This window comes from Schistocerca americana, chromosome 9, assembly GCF_021461395.2.
Source record: "Schistocerca americana isolate TAMUIC-IGC-003095 chromosome 9, iqSchAmer2.1, whole genome shotgun sequence".
In the NCBI taxonomy this organism is placed as follows: Eukaryota; Metazoa; Arthropoda; class Insecta; order Orthoptera; family Acrididae; genus Schistocerca; species Schistocerca americana.
In genome coordinates, this window is record NC_060127.1 from 47,999,592 (window position 1) to 48,015,466 (window position 15,875).

At 45.1% G+C, this 15,875-nt stretch overlaps 1 long non-coding RNA gene across 1 annotated transcript in view; it reads left to right on the forward strand.

Annotated features, from left to right (window-relative positions):
* The window catches only part of LOC124550605, a 293,556-nt gene that overhangs the window by 166,537 nt on the left and 111,144 nt on the right, over positions 1 to 15,875 (forward strand). Inside the window, exon 2 of the long non-coding RNA XR_006967725.1 lies at positions 8,667 to 8,761. This is a non-coding gene — a long non-coding RNA (uncharacterized LOC124550605). The remainder of the gene's footprint in view (positions 1 to 8,666; positions 8,762 to 15,875) is intronic.

A 15,875-nucleotide genomic window follows, 5' to 3' on the forward strand; every position in this document is an offset into this window, starting at 1 on the left:
AGCACGTATACATGAACAGCGACAAATCTATCCGAAAAATAGAATAGTAAGTCTAGATTTCCAAAGGCTCTTGTAGTGACCCGACGAAACTTCCATTGTGTGGCCGTAACTTTGATTTCTTTGGTTGCTTCATTAGGTGGTAGGAGCCAGAATTCATGAAATACTACTTCATTTTATTATACTAATGAATAAATAATTTACTCCACTTCGACACATTTCTTTTCCACTGGAGTGCAGGATAATTTACAACTGTCATGGACAAGCAAATCACAGCTTGGTGCACTAATTAACAAACTGTTCTTGTGAGGTGCAATGGTCTACATTTACAACACTACAGGTTTGTCAGAAACCTGAATAACTTTTTGGTCATACGCTATAATGTTCACTCCTTCACAAGAGGTCACAAATTGAACAGAACAGTTCTGTGGTCAGCTCTATATTGACCTTCGGTGCGGGGGCGTTGGTGTGGTGAGAGGCGAAGTGTGCTCTCCAGGAGAGCCACACATACATTGTTGCGGATTGCAGCGAGCCCTCGCTAATGTGTGCGACTTTGGTGTGACACGGTGACCTCTGCACGAGACCACAGTTGTCTTTTGACAACATGCCATTTTTCCGTTCACAATTCAGATTATGCGGATTTTAAACAACCAAATACTGCGAAGTGGCATTTTCTGTCACTTGGCAAGAGTATAGTATTTAATCTACATCTACATGATTACTCTGCAATTCACATTTAAGTGCTTCGCAGAGGGTTCATCGAACCACAATCATACTATCTCTCTACCATTCCACTCCCGAACAGCGCGCGGGAAAAACGAACTCCTAAACCTTTCTGTTCGAGCTCTGATTTGACTTATTTTATTTTTATGATCATTCCTACCTATGTAGGTTGGGCTCAACAAAATATTTTCGCATTCGGAAGAGAAAGTTGGTGACTGACATTTCGTAAACAGATCTCGCCGTCTTTGCCTTAATGACTTCCATCCCAACTCGCGTATCATATCTGCCACACTCTCTCCCGTATTACGTGATAATACAAAACGAGCTGCCCTTTTTTGCACCCTTTCGATGTCCTCCGTCAATCCCACCTGGTAAAGATCCCACACCGCGCAGCAATATTCTAACAGAGGACGAACGAGTGTAGTGTAAGCTGTCGCTTTCGTGGACTTGTTGCATCTTCTAAGTGTCCTGCCAATGAAACGCAACCTTTGGCTCGCCTTCCCCACAATATTATCTATGTGGTCTTTCCAACTGAAGTTGTTCGTAATTTTTACACCCAGGTACTTAGTTGAATTGACAGCCTTGAGAATTGTACTATTTGTCGAGTAATCGAATTCCAACGGATTTCTTTTGGAACTCATGTGGATCACCTCACACTTTTTGTTATTTAGCGTCAACTGCCACCTGCCACACCATACAGCAATCTTTGCTAAATCGCTTTGCAACTGATACTGGTCTTCGGATGACCTTATTAGACGGTAAATTACAGCATCATCTGCGAACAACCTAAGAGAACTGCTCAGATTGTAACCCAGGTCATATATAGATCAGGAACAGCAGAGGTCCCAGGACGCTTCCCTGGGAAGACCTGATATCACTTCAGATTTACTCGATGATTTGCCGTCTATTACTACGAACTGCGACCTTCCTGACAGGAAATCACGAATCCAGTCGCACAACTGAGACGATACCCGCAGCTTGATTAGAAGTCGCTTGTGAGGAACGGTGTCAAAAGCTTTCCGGAAATCTAGTTATACGGAATCAACTTGAGATCCCCTGTCGATAGCGGCCATTACTTCGTGCGAATAAAGAGCTAGCTGCGCTGCACAAGATTTAGTAAGTGGCGTCCATACAACGTACGTAAGTGCGCCTACAGTTTTTAAACTCGCTTTTCTTGAAAACGATTTAGAGTTAGGTCTTCCTGCTTACATATGTTAGAGTCCTTGTCGTGGCCTACAGACCCTGTCAGTATGAATGAAATCGTTAGAGGGAAGCTCGTAAAGTCCCCCTGTGACCACTCCGCTGCATGCTTTTCCTTCGTTCTTGGGAATTGATCACCTCGTGTCGGCTAGTTTTGCTCTTACGCGGCTGCCCGGATTCCAGTGAACTACCTGTAGTGAACTGCGAAGCCGTACGTGGGCTCCTCCCTGAGTCCCAGCGACGTGGCTCTTCGCCGACGTCCATAAAGCAGGCGTCAGAGTTGTAAGGCTTCCTCCGTCTGTCCAGAAATCCCACCCAGTGCTCCCTGGTCTGCTTCAAGCGTTACCTAGTCCTGTCGCTCGATCAAACTTGAAATTTCATGTACTGCTATTCTGTCAAAACAAAGCATACTTGTCACAGGTAGTGACTACTGGACATTAAAATTGCTACACCAAGAAGAAATGCAGATGATAAACGGGTATTCATTGGTCAAATATATTATACTAGAACTGACAAGTGATTACATTTTCACGCAATTTGGGTGCATAGATACTGAGAAATCAGTACCCAGAACAACCACCTCTGGCCGTAATAACGGCCTTGTTACGCCTGGGCATTGAGTCAGAGCTTGGATGGCGTGTACAGGTACAGCTGCCCATGCAACTTCAACACGATACCACAGTTCATCAAGAGTAGTGACTGGCATATTATGACGAGGCAGTTGCTCGGCCACCATTGGCCAGACGTTTTCAGTTGGTGAGAGATCTGGAGAATGTGCTGGCCAGGGCAGCAGTCAAACATTTTCTGTATCTGCAACATGCGGTCCTGCATTATCCTGATGAAATGTAGGGTTTCGCAGGGATCGAATGAAGGGTAAAGCCACGGGTCGTAACACATTTGAAATGTAACGTCCACTGTTCAAAGTGCCGTCAATGTGAACAAGAGGTGACCGAGACGTGTAACCAATGGCACCCCATACCATCACGCCGGGTGATACGCCAGTATGGCGATGACGAATACACGCTTCCAATGTGCGTTCACCGCGATGTCGCTAAACACGGATGCGGCGATCATGATGCTGTAAACAGAACCTGGATTCATCCGAAAAAATGACCTTTTGCCATTTGTGCACCTAGGTTCGTCGTTGAGTACACCATCGCAGGCGCTCCTGTCTGTGACGTAGCGTCAAGGGTAACCACAACCATGGTCTCCGAGCTGATAGTCCATGCTGGTGCAAACGTCGTCGAACTGTTCGTGCAGATGGTTGTTGTCTTGCAAACGTCCCCATCTGTTGACTCAGGGATCGAGACGTGGTTGCACGATCCGTTACAGCTATGCGGATAAGATGCCTGTCATCTCGACTGCTAGCGATACGAGGGCGTTGGGATCCAGCACGGCGTTCCGTATTACCCTCCTGAATCCACCGATTCCATATTTTCCTTACAGTCATTGGATCTCGAGCAGCAATGTCGCGATACGATAAACCGCAACCGCGATAGGCTACAATCCTACCTTTATGAAAGTCGAAAACGTGATGGTACGCATTGCTCCTTACAAGAGGCATCACAACAACGTTTCACCAGGCAACGCCGGTCAAGTGCTGTTTGTGTACGAGAAATCGGTTGGGAACTCTCGTCATGTCAGCACGTTGTAGGTGTCGCCACCGGCGCCAACCTTGTGTGAATGTTCTGAAAAGCTAATCATTTGTATATCGCAGTATCTTCTTCCTGTCGGTTAAATTTCGCGTCTGTAGCACGTCATGTTCGTGGTGTAGCATTTTTAATGGTCAGTAGTGTACAAAGTAGGCTTGTTACCTTCCTTTCCGTCGCTGTTTTTATTTCACACTGACCTGTTTAGGACACTTTCGCCCATCTTCAGATCAGTTCAACGATAGAAACAAACAATAAGGTTAAAAATAGACTTACAAAATACACAGTTGTACCACTATTTTGTTTTTATAAAAGACAGTCACTTTCTGTCGAAAATCTGAGCATCTTCGGGTCTCAAAAGCACCTTGGTTGTACATTCTACATCTACATCTACATCCATACTCCGCAAGCCACATGACGGTGTTTGGCGGAGGGTACCCTGAGTACCTCTATCGGTTCTCCCTTCTATTCGAGTCTCGTATTGTTCGTGGACAGAAGGATTGTCGGTATACTTCTGTGTGGGCTCTAATCTCTCTGATTTTATCCTCATGGTCTCTTCGCGAGATATACGTAGGAGGGAGCAATATACTGCTTGACTCCTCGCTGAAGGTATGTTCTCGAAACTTCAACAAAAGCCCGTACCGAGCTACTGAGCGTCTCTTCTGCAGAGTCTTCCACTGGAGTTTATCTGTCATATCCGTAATGCTTTCGCGATTACTAAATGAACCTGTAACGAAGCGCGCTGCTCTCCGTTCGATCTTCTCTATCTCTTCTGTCAACCCTGTCTGGTACGGATCCCACACTGGTGAGCAGTATTCAAGCAGTGGGCGAACAAGTGTACTGTAACCTACTTCCTTTGTTATCGGATTGCATTTCCTTAGGATTCTTCCAATGAATCTCAGTCTGGCATCTGCTTTACCGACGATCAACTTTATATGATCATTCCATTTTAAACCACTCCTAATGCCTACTCCTGGTTCAAATGGTTCAAATGGCTCTGAGCACTATGGGACTTAACATCTGAGGTCATCAGTCCCCTAGAAAAAATGGTTCAAATGGCTCTGAGCACTATGGGACTGAACTGCTGAGGTCATTAGTCCCCTAGAACTTAGAACTAGTTAAACCTAACTAACCTAAGGACATCACAAACATCCATGCCCGAGGCAGGATTCCAACCTGCGACCGTAGCGGTCTTGCGGTTCCAGACTGCAGCGCCTTTAACCGTACGGCCACTTCGGCCGGCTGTCGCCTAGAACTTAGAACTACTTAAACCTAACTAACCTAAGGACATCACACACATCCACGTCCGAGGCAGGATTCGAACCTGCGACCGTAGCGGTCACGCGGTTCCAGACTGTACCGCCTAGAACCACTCGGCCACTTAGGCCGGCGTGCCTACTTCCACATAATTTATGGAATTAACTGCTTCCAGTTGCTGACCTGCTATTTTGCAGCTAAATGATAAGGGATCTTTCTTTCTGTGTATTCGCAGCACATTGCACTTGTCTACATTGAGATTCAATTGCCATTCCCTGCACCATACGTCAATTCGCTGCAGATCCTCCTGCATTTCAGTACAATTTTCCATTGTTAACACCTCTCGATATACCACAGCATCATCCGCAAAAAGCCTCAGTGAACTTCCGATGTTACGCACAAGCTCATTTATGTACATTGTGAATACCAACGGTCCTATGACACTCCCCTGCGGCACACCTGAAATCACTCTTACTTCGGAAGACTTGCAATGCCAGCTGAAACCTGTAGACTGATCCATTAACTATTATTAAGAAAACTGAATAAATTCTCAAGTGCCAAGATCGCTAAAATCATTTATTTGTATCAATGACTGGTTTCGGTGGTTCTCTGTTGCCATCTTCGCCTTTATGTTTATGTCATCACATAATCTCCTGCATCAGTACAGTAAGTCGTGCTACACAATGTATGTCCATGTTGGCAACATGAGGTACTCTAGAAGTCGGCATGTCAATTTTACAATAAAAGCTATTTGTAATCGGTGCAATAATATGTGTGCAAATAGTTTTTATTTTAAAATTGACATGCCGATTTCTAGAGTACCTCACGTTGCCAACATGGACATACATTGCATAGCACCACTTACTGTGCTGATGGAGGAGATTATGTAATGATGTAAAGACAGATCCGAAGATGACAATAGACAATTGGCGAAATTGGTCATCTGCATGAATAAATGATTTTAGCGATCTTGGAGGTTGAGAGTTTATTCATTTTTCATAATATTACAGATTACCCCTCACTCTGACGATGTCAGAAAAGTATAAATGTTATTAACCGTCTGTATGTAACTTTTATGTCCAAAAACCATGACAATTACTTTCTACTCCTGTGTTTAGAATATTAAGAAAGCTGCAAAGCCTATCTACGAGGGCTGTTCGGAAACTAAGGTTCTATCTGTCGCGAAATGAAAACCACAGGGAAAATCAAAAATTTTTTATTCACACACGTTCCAGCTTCCTAAATAATCAAAATGTTCAAATGTGTGTCAATTCCCAAGGGATCAAACTGCTGAGGTCATCGGTCCCTAGACTTATATACTACTAAAATTAACTGATGCCAAAAACAACACACACACAGACACACACACACACACACACACACACGCACACACATGCCTGTCTTGAAGAAAGAAACACATGACATTTATGTTATGTGGGCTGCATAGCTTCAGGCGTAATAAATCACCAGATCCGCATACTTGGCGGGAGACACTGTTGTTTCAGGCATTTCTACGTCATCACTTTGTGCTCTGAACTGAAAAGAGTGACGCGATCGGCAGGCACATTAAAGACACTGCCCAACACAGCTGTGCAGAGTTCCATCGGATTTTCATAGGTTTCCATTTCGCGCCTGATTGGACCTTACTTTCCGCTTACGCCTCGTATATAATTACGAGCGACGTTCAGTAAGTAATGCAACATATATTTTTCTCGCGCAATTTCGGATTATAAAAATGCGGAATTTTTTGTGCGCTGTTGTGGAATATTCTCGCTTCTGCCCCTACAGTTTCATGAAGTTCCGATAGATGGCAGTGTTATAAATAGCCTTCAAAAGGGCGTCTGTAACGGAGGGACGTTCGAAGCAGAGAGCTGTCCCTTTACGCGGAAAACCAGAGCTTCTGAGATATTTGAAAATAGCAGCGAAGGACCCTCTGTACGGAATTGCTTGCGCGATAGGAGGCTGATCTTGACAATTTTTTGTCGAACATCGTCACAGGTGCTGAAACATGGGTTCGTCAGTTCGGCAAACAAAACGGCAACCCATGGAGGGATACCACACCACCTTTCCTCCGAAGAAAAACCTCAAAGTCGTATCCTCAGCTGGTAATGTCATGTCTTTTGTGACTCTGAAGGGGTTATTCTATTTTATGTCCTTCCTCGTGGTGCAACGATCAGGTGAAATGGAGGAAACGACTTCAGCGTGTTCGCGCGCCACAAAGTAGGAAACGAACTTCTCCTTCTGCACGACAACACAGGGCATCACATAAGTCTGCGCACCCGAGAGGAGCTCAAAAAAGTTGATCTGACTAGGAATGGGGAGGCTATTGGTGCAGCGAGACGTACAGTGGTACCATTCGGGGATACAAGCCCTTGCGGTCAGGTGGTGTGAGGCCGTTGTATTGAACGGCGATTATGTTGTAAAATAGGGCTGTCAATTCGACTAAATACCTAGGAATTACAAATACGAGCAACTTAAAATTGGAAAGGCCACATAGATAATATTGTGGGGAAGGAGATACATAGACTGCGCTTTGTTGGCAGAACACTTAGAAGATGCGACAAACCCACTAATGAGACACCCTACATTACACTCGTCCGTCCTCTGCTGGAATATTGCTGCGCGGTGTGGGATCCTTATCAGGTAGGGATGACGGAGGACATCGAAAAAGTGCAAAGAAGGGCAGCTCGTTTCGTGTTATCGCGCAATAGTGGTGAGAGTGTCACTGATGTGACGCGCGATTTGGGGTGGCAGTCTCTGAAACGAAGGTGATTTTCTATGCGGCGAGATCTATTTACGAAATTTCAATCACCAACTTTCTCTTCCGAATGCGTAAATATATTGTTGACACCCACCTACGTAGAGAGAAATGATCATTATAATAAAATAAGATAAATCAGAGCTGGAACGGAAAGTGTTCCTTTTTCCCCACGCCCCATTCGGGAGTGGAATGCTAGAGAAGTAGTATGAAAATGGTTCGATGAATCCTCTGCCAGGCGCTTAAGTGCGAATTGCAGAGTAACCATGTAGATGTAGATGTAGATGTAGATGTAGAGTTTGTAGCCAAAACAGTGGGGGATAATATGGTGTATTGGAATCCCGAATAAAAAGATAACCTGCTTTCAGAAAAAAAAATGTTTTGCATTATTGTTGAACGCCCCTCGTAATTTAAATTGTCCTACAGCCACTTTTTTTTCGTTTTTCTGCTTTGTTCTGTTTACATTAGTTTGCTGTTTTCTGGTTTTAAATACACTACTATTGCTATGTCAAAATGGTTCAAATGGCTCTGAGCACTATGGGACTAAACTGCTGACGTCATCAGTCCCCTAGAACTTAGAACTACTTAAACCTAACTAACCTAAGGACGTCACACACATCCATGCCCAAAGCATGATTCGAACCTTCGACCATAACGGTCGCGCGGTTCCAGACTGTAGCGCCTAGAACCACTCGGCCACCCCGGCCGGCCTGCTCTGTCAAACATGACATTTTCTCTGTGTTTGTACCTAAGGCTCGAAATGTTACATGTTTTTGAACGCTGTTCTGACCAGACAGTCATTTAAACTCTGATGAAGTCCTTGTAAGCGGGAAACCGGTTGAAAAAATAAATTGATATTGTAGAACATACACAGTATTGTGAATACTTACGTTCCCTTAAGATTGTCTCAGTCAATCTTAGCATGGAATCTGCTTTTCCTACTACTATTGAAGATTTTATGTGCTCCTTTCATCTTATGTCACCCTGAACGACTACTTCCACATATTTTACGGTAGCTATTGTTTCCAATCATATATCGCAAATAATGAAATCGAATAGTAATTCATTTCTGTTCTTTTCAGAACCCTACTGGTTTGCTCCTGATGTAAGCGTTGCTGTGGAATCTCTCGTCCCTATCGGCGACTGGGAAGAAGGAGTACTAGGCGTCTTTAATAAGGTACAGTTCTGAAATTACGGCATGTGATTTATCTGATCTTTAGAAATTCAAAAGTGTTAAAAAGTGAGCCCAAACTAACAATACTAGTTTAAAATGATTACCTATTCCCTACAGTTTACTTAACTAAGAGAGTAGTTCATACGACATTTGTACAAACACTCCGTGACAAAGAAAGTGACGCACACAGAAGGGGACCAGGAAAAGAAATGAAACCTCTCATTTCTGAGAATTATTGCAGCGATTAAAAAATCGAGTCAAATTTACGAAGAGCTTGGGGCACTTGGCTTTGCACCCCCTCTGGCCTGAATGCTTGTACTGATTCATTTCGGAAGGGTGTCATCTTCAAGTCTGTATGTCTTCCCCAGCCGCAGTCTTGCCTACAGGATTTGTACGGGGACAGTCTAAAGATTTTCCCGGATCAGCAACAGCTGTCAGCGCTAGCGCAACGAGGTCCCTGCGTTGTAATTGGTAAGCTAGCTCTGAACGTAGTAAAATATAAGTTAATGCAGATGAGGAGGAAAAACAGACTCATAATGTTGAAGTACGGCATTAGTATTCTGCTGCTTCACACAGTAATGTCGATTAAATGTCTAGGCCTAACGCTGCAGAGTGATATGAAACAGAATGAGCATGAAAGGATTGTTAGCAGGGAAGGCGAATGGTCTACTTCGGCGAACTGGGAGAATTTTAGGTAAGTGTGGATCATCTGTAAAGGAGACTTCATATAGCACACTAGTTCGATCCACTGCTGAGTGCTGTTCGAGTGTTTGGGATCCGCACCAAATCGGATTAAACAAAGACGTCGGAGAGGCGGATGAGATCTAACAGCTAGCAAGTATTGTTTGGGAACTAAAATGGGAATCCCTGGAGAGGAGTCGACGTTCTTTTCGAGGAAATTTAGAGAACCGGCATTTGAAGCTGAATGCAGAATGATTCTACTGCCGCCAAAGTTCATTTCGCCAAAGGACCACGGTGATAAGATTAGAGAGACTAGGGCTCATACGGAAGCATATAGACAATCATTTTTCCGTCACTCTGTCTGCGAGTGAACAGAAAAGGAAATGAGTAGCAGTGGTAGAGGGCACCCTCCTCCACGCACCTCTCGGTGCCTTGGGGACTTTGTATGTATATATAGATACAGAATCCTTTAAGAGTAAACATGTGACGTGCCAACACTGTGGGTATCTGTGCTGTGCACATCTCTCTGTAGTTGATCCCGTGTAGCGACTAATGGACAGAAGAAACGAGATTCTAGCAGTGATTAATTACTTCATAAGAGAGCAAAAGGAACTCATATCGATTTTCAGAACACACTGGGGAACCTGGTCCTTCATATTCAACTTTTACCAAGAGGACAAACGTATTATAGCAGGGACACCTCCGACTGTGATCCCTGTAGTGGTCAAACAAGATGTGCCACTACCCCCCGAAATTATTGCAAAAGTGTGGAAAATGATCGTGGGTGAGCGCCGACTGAGTGCTAGAAACTGCTGATGCTGTAGGGATGTCACCTGAACGGGCATATCGCCTTTTAATGGTGGAATCGGATATAAGAAAATAATCTGCTAAGTGTGTGCTGCGACTCCTAAAGCACGGTTAGAAACGCATCAGGATGCAAATGTACGAACAGTGTTCGGCACATTTTCACAGCAAAAAAAATGTGTATGAAAGTCTTATGGGACTTAACTGCAATGGTCGTCAGTCCCTAAGCTCACACACTATTTAACCTAAATTATCCTAAGGACAAACACACGCCTATGCCCGAGGGAGGACTCGAACCTCCGCCGGGACCAGCCGCACAGTCTATGACTGCAGTGCCTGAGACCGCTCGGCTAACCCCGCGCGGCTTTTCAGAGCAACCCACCAAATTTTTTGTGCCAGAGTCTGACCACAGCTGAAACTTGGGTCTACTGCTAAACCACAGAGACAAAACAACAGTCAGAGCAGTGGAAACATGCTGGTTCACCACCAGCAAAGAACGGAAAGGCAATACGAGCAACCAGAAATGACATTGCGTCAGTTTTCCGGGATGCGAGATTTGGCAAGGAAGAAAGTCGTCTTTCATCAGGAAAATGCAGACTCACACACAAGTGTTGCTGCCGTAGCAAAAATACATGAACTAAGATACGAATTTTTTTGTCACACCCACTTTATGCGTCTGATTTAGGTGCACTAGACATCTCGTAATTTCTATATGGATATGGTGTCTGTTATTTCGGTCACGTCCGAAAGAATAGACACAATATCCATATAGTTCAGGCAACCGGGCCATGACCTCCTTCTTCTGTGCGGGTGCGCACATATCCCCCGAACTCTTACGGGACTTGGTAAGAATGTCTCCCACGAGCAATGAGTGTGGTGGGGTGACACACTACGAATGCAGTGTGTGGACATATAAGGTGAGAATGTAGGTCTCGCAGGAGGCGTGCGCGACACAGTCCCTGCAGTCGCGCTGTCATCTGTGTCCTGGGTGGCTCAGATGGATAGAGTGTCGCCCATGTAAGCAGGAAATCCCGGGTTCGAGTCCCGGTCGGGGCACACATTTTCGCCTGCCCACGTTGCTAAAGCCCGTTAGCAGCTGAAGGAATTAATATAGTTCTAATCGCGTAATTTTGGTCAGTGGATGGAGATTCTCCTCAAACAAAGAACTGATAGCTGAAGTTGAGAGGTATGTTGCAGGTCCTGGAGGAATTTAATTGCTGAGATGGGATGTAGCCACAAACATTCCTGGCTCACAGGCAGGGAGACTGCACTGAAAAATAAAATAATTTCACTGAGCTAGGTCATTTTTTTCTTCTACATTTCGAGACTACTCTAGTAATTGGTTCTTAATATACTGGATTCTGGAAGAGGGACATATTTGATATCCGAGGTGGTGCCAGACACGATCTTTTTGCTACAGATCTGGAAATCCTGATGCCCATAAAAGTACCTCAACAACACACACTCACACACACACAGGCAATATGTGGACGAGCATAGAAAAATGGCACCACGAGACTGTCACATGCGACTTAACACATGAGGACGCAGGCTGTCTGAAATGTACTGTTGCGCTGTGAGAGTTACCTCAATCAGTACAAGCCGTGACGTGAAGTCGTAGCTGAGGGCCACCACACCACACCCTAGCAGAAATACCATTGTGCCTCTCCATTACATGTTTAGCGGCTCGGGAGCAAGATGGGGCCCGATAGCGAAATCTGAAACTGGCCATCAGCTGGAATCTCAACGCTTACACCATGACAGCAGCTTCACCCATTGCTTGTCCAATAGTAGGTATTTTGGAGGCATGTGGTGGGCCGAGTACATGATCTGAATTGCAACAAGATCAGCCCAGGGATGTATAAAAGCTGTTCTTTGGTCCAGATAGGCGATACTGACATAGCTGAGCTTAGAATCGGCATCTTTTGTATGCCGGCTGCTGCCGCAAGACCGCCACTATCCTCTTTGCTGGAGGCTGCCGCCACGTGGTGTACGGCTCGAACCACAGCCCTCCTATTCATTGAGCCACAGGGCACTTGCCGGTGTCTGACACCTCAGTAGAGTGGTAACCAGCCGGCCTGTCATTACTATAACGACATCATACAGCTGCCACATCTGAGACAGCACTGCCGAGGCCTTGGCACCTGCTACCATGCTCATCACTTCCGCCGCTGTGGGCTGTAAGATTGATGCTTGACCTAGCCAGTGGGACGTGGATGCCGTGGGCCAACGCTGGACCGCGCTATTGGACGAGGGTGTGCATCATAAGTTCTGTAGCTTGTTGAACTAACAAAGACTTTACATGCACACCACCTGTCTGGCTGCAGGCCCCTACTGCCCACGCCAGTCTCCAATAGCCCTCGCCAAATGTCGAACCCATAATGCCCAAGATGGGACACTGTCCTGACAACTAGAAGAACGCCGCTTCCACGCCTCAGTAGCGGTCATTGCACTCCACATCTGCTACAGTTGCAGGTCTGGGATCTCTGGCCAGCTACCATACTCACCTACAATGGTCATCCAGGGTTGTTCGGAACTGTGATTAATTGCTCAACAAATTGTGGCGCTGCAGCTCACCAGTTCATGCTTTCCCCTTGGCTGGACCCTTTCAAATGGAACCGTTTGTGTTGTGATGTTAACGGCATCCTACAAGTGGGACAGTAATACCCTAGTCCATATGCTGCTAATCTCTGATGTCTGGTCGAGGGTGACACAGAATGTTGCACTGAGAATATTATTTCTTTCTGACTGGCAGGTTCAGAAGTAAAGAGGCTGTAAGGCGTTTAGTGCAAAACGCTGCGAACCTGCTTGTGGCAGCCAAATGTGCTAGACTGGAATCTTGATGACAAGTACGTCCTCCGTCACGCTGCCATACAGTCCAACAGCAGGCCAATATATGCCCCATAAATCTGGATATTGCGTGAATCGACCAGCCGCCCAAATGGAGATCTAAATTTGTCACGTTCTGTAGCACACGAATATGTGGTATCTTCCTGTTCTTAACAGTGGTCATTCAACATCTTACTGTGGTCACTCCTCTTATATGCACAACCAGGTCTGGTAACAACACTAAGCACGAACAACACTCATGTACTCTGCTGGTTATTATATGTGTCGCAGGGACCTCTAAATCTTATCATTTAGAATCCCATTCATGGTGTGTACGTGTACCAAGTTATATTCACATCCAACCATGTCTTCTGGGCGCTTAATTTTTTTTTTTCGCTTTTTTGTCAGAAAAATCCCAGCATCTTCCATACTCACACTGTCTGTAGTTCTTGGCATCAGCTAGTTTCACAAAGAATAAACATTGCAAACTGAAGACAGAATGCTGCTACAAGCTTGTAGAAACTTAAGTTATCTGGCATTTTGAGTTGCAAGGACTACAGAGGTGAACAACTAAATGTTTTTGAGGTTTCACAACAAATGGCTATGTGTTATCTTACTTCACACAAAGAAAGAACCCCATTTTTAAAAGCTGAAACAAAATGAAAACGGTTTCAAAAGGCAGAAATGCACCATTTCGACTACTCATCGTGTTCGTTTACCTGCCGAACTCTGTGATTGTGTACATACCATGTTTAATGGTTGACGCGTTACAGACTACGGAACTACAAGCCATAGAAGAGACAGTACCACCCAACAGAAAATTAGGACAACCAGGTTAGCAGTAATCATAAATGAGGCACTTACAAGACGCCCTGTTTGTGGACAGGTATGTGCGTACCGCCGCTTAACTTCCACGTCTGAATATCTCTAAGATACTGAACCACCCCCGCAGTTATAATACTCTGAAATTAAAGCACAACAGAATCTGAATGCGAATGTCAAATTATTTGGCCGTGTGTAGTGAAAAGGAAGATGGCATAATGTATTAATTCCAAGATTACTTCTGCAATACCCTACACTTAACTAAATGAAATTAATAGCGTGATCAAAGGAAAACTGACCCATAGAGCAACAAAGAGCATTCTACGTTACGACATATTCGTTTCCAGAAAACGTGAATGACATGGATCAGAGATCCGGGTCATTCAGAGATCACGTCGAATGTGTTTATGGTCGTGCTTCTCGGAATGCAGATTACTGGTGTACACTGGAGAAAGTTGAGCAGAGGGGATACAAATTGACTGTAAAGGTGAATTTACAGCTGTGCACCTTGCGGCTTGTAGCATGTTGGTGTGCTAGTTCCACACGGAAGTAGGGACAAGCGCGTAGATGCATGCATCTCTCTCAGCTTGTGCGCTCACCTGTTCCCATTCACACCTACACTATGTGATCAAAAGCATCCGGACGCCTCCAAAAACATACGTTTTTCATGTTAGGTGCATTGTGCTGCCACCTACTGCCAAGTACTCCACATCAGCGACCTCTGTGAGAGAGCGGAATGGGGCGCTCCTCGGAACTCAAGGACTTCGAACGTGATCAGGTGGTTGGGTGTCACTTGTGTCATACGTCTATCCGCGAGATTTCAACACTCCTAAACATCCCTAGGTCCACTGTTTCCAATGTGATAATGAAGTGGAACCGTGAAGGGACACGCTTTGTACAGGCCGACCTCGTATGTTGACTGACAGGGACTGCCGACTGTTGAAGAGGGTCGTAATGTGTAATAAGCAGACATCTATCCAGGCCATCACACTGGAATTCCAGACTGCATCAGGATCCACTGCAAGTACTATGACATTTAGGCGGGAGGTGAGAAAACTTGGATTTCATGGTCGAGCGGCTGCTCATAAGCCACACATCACGCCCCTAAATGGCAAACGAAGCCTCGCTTGATGTGAGGAGCGTAAACAATGGACGATCGAACAGTGGGAAAACATTGTATGGAGTGACGAATCACGGTACACAATGTGGCGATCCGATGGCAGGGAGTGGGTATGGCGAATGCCCGGTGAACGTCATCTGCCAGCGTGTGTAGTGTCAACAGCAAAATTCGGAGGTGGAGGTGTCGTGGTGTGGTCTTGGTTTTCATGGAGGGGGCTTGCACTCCTTGTTGCTTTGCGTGGCACTATCTCAGCACAGGCCTACATTAACGTCTTAAGCACCTTCTTGCTTCCCACTGTTGAAGAGCAATTAGAGGATGGCGACTGGAATTTTCAACACGATCGAGCAACTGTTCATAACGCACGGCGTGTGCCGGAGTGATTACACAACAATAACATACCTGTAATGGACTGGCCTGCACAGAGTCCTGACCTGAATCGTACAGAACACCTTTGGGATGTTTTGGAACGCCGACTTCGTGCCTGGTCTCACCAACCGATGTCGATACCTGTCCTCAGTGCAGCACTCCGTGATCAATGGGCTGCCAACATCATGTAGAACTACAGATGGAGGACGCCACGAAAATTAAAAGTCATTTTCTGCCAGGTGTCCGGATACTTTTGATCACATAGTGTTTACTGGAGAAACTTGAAATTTTCGTGCGTATCTTACAAGAGCCAGACGACCTGTTCAACTTTATAAAGACACTTCGTAAAAATTACGTAGTTGACCCTCTTGCATTTTTCGTAGTTTAGGTACAATATATGCACATAATATGCATGAAATTTTTTACAAAGACTTGAGCACTGTGTAATATATACTTTCTGAATTTAACTGGTATTTTTCATTTCTGTGACGGAAA